This window comes from Nicotiana tomentosiformis, chromosome 7 (assembly GCF_000390325.3).
Source record: "Nicotiana tomentosiformis chromosome 7, ASM39032v3, whole genome shotgun sequence".
Taxonomy (NCBI): domain Eukaryota; kingdom Viridiplantae; phylum Streptophyta; class Magnoliopsida; order Solanales; family Solanaceae; genus Nicotiana; species Nicotiana tomentosiformis.
Genome location: NC_090818.1, coordinates 128,286,712 through 128,295,916, shown reverse-complemented (window position 1 = coordinate 128,295,916; position 9,205 = coordinate 128,286,712).

The window sequence follows — 9,205 nt, the reverse complement described above, 5'->3', positions numbered from 1 at the left end:
CCGCCCAAATCGCTTAGAATTTTGCGGGTCCATCAAAAATGACCTAACGATCAATAGTCATCACTCCGGCCACACCATTCCTTAATTTTTGGCGTTTTAGGGCCAAAAACCAGGAATTCAGGGCGATTCCTAGATTTTCGTGTGCTATAGTCCAAGCCATAGGCATGCATCCGGGCGACCAACCTCGAATCACCTAAAATTTTACGGGCCCATCAAAAGTGACCTAACAAACAACAGCCAGCGATCTAGCATGACCGTTTCTCAATTTTTGGCACTGTAAGGCAAAACAATTAGAATTTAGGACGATTCCTAAATTTTCGTGTGCTATAGTCCACGCTATACCGGTCCCGAATCTCCTAAAATTTTGCGGGCCTATAAAACACGACCTAGCGAAAAAGGTCATTGCTCTGGCATAACTATTAATCATTTTTTGGCGTTTTAGGGCCAAAAAACAGGAATACAAGACAATTCCCAAATTTTTGTGTTCTATATTCCACGCAATCGGCATGCAACCGGGCGTCCGACCCCAAATCCCCTAATATTTTATGGACCAATCAAAAATGGCCTAACGAACAATATTCATAGCTTTGGCACGACCGTTCCTTATTTTGTGGTGTTTTAGGGCCAAAAAAGAGGAATCCATGACGATTCCTAGATTTTTGTGTGCTATAGTCCGTGCCATCTGCATGCATCCGGGAGATCGTCTTCTAATCTCCTAAAATTTTGCGAGCCAATCATAAACGACATAATGACTAATAGTCATCGCGCCGACATGACCGTTCCTATTTTTATATTTTCGTGTGCTATAGTCCACGTCATCTGCATGCATCCGAGCGACCGACATCGAATTTGCTAAAATTTAGCGGGCCCATAAAAATGACCTAACAAACAATAATCATTACTCTGGCACGTCCGCTATTCATTTTTTGGCATTATATGGCCAAAAAACAAGAATTCATGAAGTTACCTAGATTTTCATGTGCTATATAGTTCACGCCATCTGCATTTATCCGGGCGACCAGTTCCGAATCGCTTAAAATTTTGCGGGCCCATAAAAATTACCTAACAAACAATAATCATTGCTCCGGCATGATCCTTCCTCGTATTTTGGTATTTTATGGATAAAAATATGAATTCAAGAAGATTCCCAGATTTTTGTGTGCTATAGTCCATGTTACATGCATCCGGGCGCTCGGCCTCAAATCTCCTACAATTTTGCAGACCCGTAAAAAATGACCAAACGAACAATATTTATCACTTTGGCATGATTGTTCCTCACATTTTGATATTTTAGGGCCAAAATCAGGAATTCAGGACTATTCCCAGATTTTCGTGTGATATAGTCCACGCAATCATCATGCATCCAGGCGACCCGCCCGAATCGCTTAAAATTTTATGGGCCCATAAAAAATGATATATCGATCAATAGTCATCACTCTGGAATGATCGTTCCTTATGTTTTGGCATTTTAGGGCCAAAAACCAGGAATTCAGGGCGATTCCTAGATTTTCGTGTGCTCTAGTCCAAGCGATCGGCATGCATCCGGGCGACCAACTTCAAATCGACTAAAATTTTACGGGCCCATCAAAAATGACCTAACGAACAACAGTCATTGCTCTAGCATGACCGTTCCTCATGTTTTGGCATTTTAGGGCGAAAAAACAGGAATTCAGGAAGATTCCCAAATTTTCGTATGCTATAGTCCATGGTATCGGCATGCATACGGGCGACTGGCTCCGAATCTCCTAAAATTTTAAGGACCCATAAAAATAACCTAGAGAACAATAGTCATTGCTATGGCACAACCGTTCCTCATTTTGGCGTTTTAGGACCAAAAATAGGAATTCAAGACGATTCCTAGATTTTCGTGCGCTATATTCCACGTAATCGGCATGCATCCGGGCGACTGCCCCCAAATCTCCTAAAAGTTTATGGGTCAATCAAAAATGACCTAACGAACAATAGTCATAGCTCCGGCATGACAGTTCCTTATTTTTTGGCATTTTAGGGCCAAAAACGAGGAATCCATTAATTTGCCCAGTGATTATAAAGTACTCTATTTCGGAGGTTTCGACCATTTTTGCATATTTGGAGCTATGGAGCTCGGATTGAAGCGATTTTTGAAGTGATTTTTACCATATAGATTGGAGTAACTGTTCTCTACTTGATTTTGATTTTATTTCATGAATCTATCTTCGTTCTTGGCATTTGATTGAGGATTTCAAGAGAGAAATTGGGGTTTTTTGTCTAAAGTTTCATAGAGTGAATTTTTGAGTTTTGAACATCGATTCGGAGACGGATTTGAATGAAACTAGTATGGTTGGACTCATAATTGAAAAGATTGCCAGATTTTGTAAGTTTCATCGGGTTCCGAGGTGCGAGTCTGGGTTTGACCTTTTGGTTGACTTTAGGCTTTTGATTAAAGATTCGACCTTTATCATTTGAAATTATTTCTTTAGGCATTATTTGATGTATTTGAGTTATTTTTGGATAGTTTCGAGCCGTTCGGAGGTCGGTACGCACGAGGTGGAATTTTTGGAGTATCGTTTGGCTTGCTCGGTATTGGATTTGGCTTGTTCGAGGTAAGTAACACTTCTAAACTTGGTGCTGAAGGTATGAAACCCTGAATTACGTGTTGTGTGATTGATGTTGAGGTGATGCGCATGCTAGGTGACAGGCGTGTGGGCGTACACCGTGTGAATTATGATTTAGTCGATTCCATAGAACTGTGTAGTTGTGTGATATGCGTACTTGATACAGGCATAGAGATGCATTTCCTCATGCTTCATGGTTTTGGTGACATTCATGATTTCACTTGCATATTGATATGTAGGTATAGAGATGTACTTTCCTCATGCTATCTGAAAATGAAATATCTTAATTATTGTTAAAAGATTTTTGAAAAAAATTACAGTTTTCAGATTTACCTATATCTATGGTGATTTGGTGAAAAGAACTGAGTTTTACTGATATCTTTGAAAAACATGCCTATTTTCGCGTAACAGTGAATGAGTTGAACATCATACCTCTGTATTATTTCTTGTACCATTTTTATCATGTTGTTATGAACTGTTGTTGGCTATTGGTGTTGGACTCCGACCCTTGTTCCAACTTGTCACTACTTTCAACCTATGGTTAGGTTTGTTACTTCTGCACCTTCTGTATCTTGCGTGCAGATGTTGGATGTTAATGTTGTTGCGTACTGCGACAGCTGGATCTGAAGATGTACCTGCATTCCAGTTATGGCTATCACCTTCCTTGGTAGAGATTCGAATGTTGTTCATTTCCATTTCAAACAGATGTTGTAATTATTTCAGTTCAGTCTTGTAAAAATCTAAATCTTAGAAGCTCATGATTTGTACTACCAGTCCTTGGGTAATTCTTTGTATAAAAGTAGTTGTATTATAATTCCTTCTCTTAATAAATCTCATTGAATTGGTTAGTTGTTAACTAGCTTACCTAGTGGGCTGGGTTAGGTGCCATCACGACTAGTTAGATTTTGGTTCGTGACAAGTTGGTATCAGAGCCATAGGTTCATAGGTTCTATAAGTCATGAGCAAGTATCTAGTAGAGTCTTGCAGATCAGTATGATGACGTCCATACCTATCTTCGAGAGGCTACAGGGCATTTAGGATAAACTTTCCATCTTTCTTTCCTTATCATGCGGCATTGATTCAGCCTGAAGCGTAACCCTTTGAATCCTTTCCACGTATTTGTGTGCGCATGTGAACACTCGATATTAGCGGTGCATCGATAACTTGTGATTCTATGGATGAGATGCAAGATGTGATTTCTATGTGCTGATGATGAGCCAGTCTAGAGGACTTGAGGCCGGGTTTTGATCGTAGCTTGAGCACGAGGATTTCGGTTATGTGAGCACATGCTTTTGGACTTATATGTCTGATAGTGTCCCTATGAGTGGTATTTGTGCCTGGATGGCTATATGATAAGTATGATGTGACTGCAGGATGTGTTTAGATGGATTGAATGTGACGAGAAGAGTTTGCTTGAGACATAATAAGGACTATTGGGTGCCTGATTTTGTTGTGGATGTGACGTATAGTCTCGAGTATGGGTGTTTTGAAGGATCTTCATGTTGCCTAGTTGTGGAACGAATTAGATTCTCGTGTCTTATTGATGAGTTCAGACTGGGAAGATTAAGTGATTATGTAATAGATGTGGTTGCGAAAGGGTATAGAGAGATGTCAGTTTTAGGCTAAGCAGGTGGGTTATAACATGCGGGGTAATCTACGGATATGTGGTTTTTATGATATTGTATGGAGGCTTTATTTTCTACCAGTGGGATATATGTGTTGCGATTTGAGTTTGGATCGATTGTAATAATTGACTTGGCTGTCACGAGGATGAATGCGAGAATTACAGGTGATTTGAGGTATTAGATGGTTTGTGTTGCATGAGCTTATGAAGGATTTAGTTGAATCTCTCGGTGGTATTATGGTAGCAATAGAGTATGGGCATTGTGAGTTATCAAGTGTTTTGATCTATGGCTTTGAGCCAAGTGGGGGAGTCTGCTATCGACAATTTGATTGCATGGTTACATGTTGTATTGGTTTCTGTCTGAGGCATACTTGTGGATCAGTTATGACTTACAGAGACTAGTTTTGAGGATGACTTAAGCCAGGAGATTTCTAGATGTATGGTGTACTACACATGACAGATATATAGTAATCTTAGAATGATTCAGGTTTGTTGTTCGTGGTAGATGTGATGTACTAAGGAAAAGAGGTTCACTCGGTTGCTTAGAGGTGTAAATTACTTCTTTGGGGGGTTATTGAGGTAATGGGGCACAAGTTGTTCGGCCCGTTTGGGCGATGCAATTGAGATGTGAGCAAAGTAGATGACTCTCGAGAAGTTTCTAATGGATTCAGGAGTTATATGTGGCATTTGAGATTTTTCGGATCCGTACATGGCTAAGATCTGAGATTTGTGTTGGATGGTGCCGGGGCTTGCAGTATTTTGGTATCATTATAGATTCTACATTTCAGTATCACGAAGGTGAGGGAAATAATTTTAGATTCATAGAAGGTCTCTTCAGAGTAGGTGTCTCGGTTGTGGTACTTCTGGGGTGCTTAAGAGGGAATGTAGTGACTTATGGGCCTTAGGGCGGTGTGGTTTGTGCTAAGATCTCTTATGGTGAGCTTGGGGTTAGGATCACGGTGTTCTGAGAAAGAAGAGTGCAACGTGAGGTTAATTCGAAAGGAGCTCAGAGAAATATGATAGCTTGGTAGTAGGTTAGATCAGCACGATAATGGATATGATTGGTTCTTTGGGTACTTATGATGTGGTGAGTCTTTACAGGTGTTTTGTAGCAATAATCTTGGGTTTGGCGACCTGCGAGGCTTGGTTGAGTTAGAGGGATTCAGTTCTGATGGCTTGGTTATGTGCAAATAGATTTAGAGGTGTTCTCGATAATTTCTACCATGGTTTGAGACGGATATTTCCTACCAGCGTGAGGAGCATGTTGAGTATTATGATTTGCTACTGGATGGGATCATGTGAAAAGTTCCTGGATAATTGAGTATGTAGTTTGCTTGTGACTCAGAGTTGATTATGAGATTCTCGTACTTTTTATATTATGGCATGACAGATATGGTGTGTTATGTGGGATTGAGATTTGCATGAGCTAGGTCACGGTTCAGTTTTGAAGGGAAAGTCATGAATTCTTAGACATCATAGAAGAGTTCAGATGCTGACACTAATTGGTATTACTTGAGTAGAGTGTACATTCAGAAGGCGCATTGTGTTTTGACTTACAGATGCTTCATTGGTAATGCGGTACTCGCCTGGTTGATCGACTGCTGATATTCAAATTTTGCTATGTGGAACAAAAGGATTATAGAAGTATTCCTCATGGGATGATCACGTATGAGAGATGTGTTAGACATTTGGGCGGTGGAGTTGGGATCAGATATGGTAATTCGTGTGTTCTATGAATTTGGAGGCTGAGAGTTCTAAGAAGCAAATTGTTTCGTGGTTGTGGACTATGAAAATGTGGCCAAAGCTAGCAAGATGATAGTATGTGTTATGGTTAGGTCATTGTGGACTTTAAGAGGGTTATTTACCTATTTATGGATGACCAGGGTTGATTTGGGGGCTCATTGGTAGGCCTAACGAGGATGTGTATTCTACACCGAGGCGGATGGGTTGACTCCATACTACTATTGTTGAGGGATGTGCGATTCGGTAGAATTGATCTCATTCATATCTGGTGTGTTCTACGAGTTACTTTTCTATGCTACGAGGAGTTGTGATTCGTTGGTTATATGCACACATGGTGCGGTTCTATTTGGGCCTTATAGCGAAATTTGAGTGAGATGGATATAAGGGTGTTGAATGATTGATTGTGCATTGGTTATGTTCTTTCCGGGTTGTGGTATTGTGTTATTTGTTTCTCCGTGGTTATGGTCATGCACCTTGGGTACTTGATGTCGAATTGAGGGTGGTTGTTGATTTTAGGCATGTTAGCTTGAGATATTTCATATGGACAAGTGTTTGGATGGGGTCACGCATTGCAGCGGAGTTATGTTGATATATGATCCTTTGTGTTAGATTCGTGTGTTTTGGTTCTACTATGTATGATGGACTCATGGCATTGCGGTGGTGGTGGTACTTGTTGAACTTGCAGGACGGTTCTCTTATTTGAGTCGTTTTCCATTTTTGGGTACATTGGAATGGTTGCTTATTGGTGCACAGATTGCACAAGTTGTGATTCTAAGTAGTATTGGTGTGGCATGTCAATGGAATAGTTGCGCTTGATGAGTTAAGGTCATTGGACCTAGAATGTATACTATCGGAGTTGATTACGGTATGTCTGGAAGAATAATATCGAAAGTCAGCTTAGGACTTGCCTTTGGTTCATGTCGGACGAGGGAGAGCTCCATGACTTGTTGATCTGATAAGTGGTTAAGAGTTTCTGTATGTTTCTGTCATCATTGGCAGTGTACAAAGGTTTAGAAGAAGACTTTTGTTGGGATGAAGTTTGTTACCGGTGCCGAGTTGGTTATCGAGCAGCTATTGCGATCGAAAGTTATAGCTATGAGTATTTGAGTTATGTGGTATATCATGTGATTGTGTCTTGGATTATGGTTATGGCTTGATACACCCTGTTTAAACTCATACAGTGTGTAGATGCAACATTTGAGTCTTGTAAGGAATTCCGGATATTGGAAATTGGGTTCTAAGGCTTACAGAAGACTAAGGTTAAAGTAATGACCTTAGTTATGAGGTGTTGTCAGGCTTACATGGATTGGGGTGACATGGGATCACCCCCGGGTATGTGCATGGTCAGGTTACACGACGATTTGATGGCTTTGGAACGACTCTGGGCATGTTCGAGGACGAACGTATGTTTAAGTGGGGGAGAATGTAACGACCCGATCGGTCATTTCGAGCATTTCCACTTCACTCGGTAGTTTGAGGGCATGAGTAGCTATGTATGATGTATTATGACTTATGTGAATCATCGGTTTTGGTTTTCAGGTTATTCAAAATCGATTTGGAAGAATGAATTTTATAATTGAAGCTTTAAGTTGGAAGAGTTGACCAAGTTTAACTTTTTAGTATTTGACGGTTCCGTTAGGTCTGAATGGTGATTTTGGACTCAGGCGTATACCCGGATTTGTCTTTGGATGTTTCTAGAGGGCTTCGGCACTAATTAGTTAAAGTTGGAATTTTGAAGGTTTGGAAAGATCATAAGATTGACCGAGAGTTGACTTTGAGAATATCAGATTCGGATTATGGTTCTGGGAATGCAAATAGCTTTGTTACGTCATATAGGACTTGTGTGTAAAATTTGAGTTCATTCCGAGTTTGGAAGTTGGAAGTTGAAAAAAATTCAAAGTTCATTAAGTTCGATTCGAGGTGTGATTCGTCATTTCGATATTGTTATAGGTGATTTGAGGACTCAAGTAAGTCTGTGTTATGATATGGGACTTGTTGGGATGTTCGGACATGGTCCCGAGGGGCTCGGGCGTGTTTTGGATCGAATTCAGATCATTTTCCTTCATTTTGGCATTGTTGGTTCTGCTGAACATCTGGTTTCCTTGTTCACGATCGCTTAGGGATAATTATGATCGTGTAGTGTTGTTTGATGGCTGGGGAGAAGTTGTTCATCGCGTTCGTGTAGGTTGCTGCAGAGTGAGTATCGCATTCGTGCAAGTGTGCACGCGTTCGCGTAGTGATTTGGGCTAAGCTGGGTAGAGGTTGGTTTCTCCTTCGCGTTAGCACTGATCATATAGCAATCGCATAGTTTAGATGCATGTGGTCATTGATGGTAGGCTATAATTTCATATTTTAGTTGCTTATTGCACGCTAATTTACTGCACTTTAATTGAGTTTGAGCATTAATCGCTAGTGTTCTGCACTAATTATGTATTTTATGCCTTGTAGGAGGATTCAGAGCTATGTAGATATTACGGAATAGATTTGAGCTATTTGGAGCTTTGAAGTTTGAGTAAAAGCCCACGGGATAAAGCCGGGATCGCGTTCGGGGGTCGAACACCACGTCTGGATTTCAAAATCGAAGCAAAACCCCGACTATGAGAAAAGTGTACAACCGCAGCCTACCGTCTGTCAGAAATCAACTCTCTGGAAATCCCCACTAATGCCCCGCATGGCGCGCCGCCCCATGCGGTGCGCCTGTGTAATTGTTATAGAGTATTTTCCTATTTCGCGCAGGAGAAGGTATTTTCGTCTGGGCCCGACCCTACTTGGTATAAATACATGGAAAACATTATTTTTTGGGACTTTTGACACATCTAAGACCTAAGGAGGCTAAGGAGGAGGTGGAGAAGCAAAATCACAAGGAATTCATCATTCAATCCTCACTCAAGAGAAGAGTTTGGATCGTTTTATGTTTTTCTTGACTTTAAACATATTTGTGATGAATTACTCCATATCCATGGAGTAGTTCTCTTTAGGAATTGATGGATTTGGTGTATTGATATTTGTTTGCCGATTATAACTCTAGTTTTTATGTATTGAATTGTTTTGGATATTTTAACTATTGCATCTATATTCACATGTTCATGTAATTGAGAGAGGCATAACTTGTGATATCTTTGCATTATCTCATTGGTTGAATTCAATAATTTTTCTTAGTAATCGAAAGAGGCTAGTTGAATTGTTGATTAAACCTAGTTAGGAGGATTATCGAGAGAGGTTCTCCTAAAGACCAATCCACTAC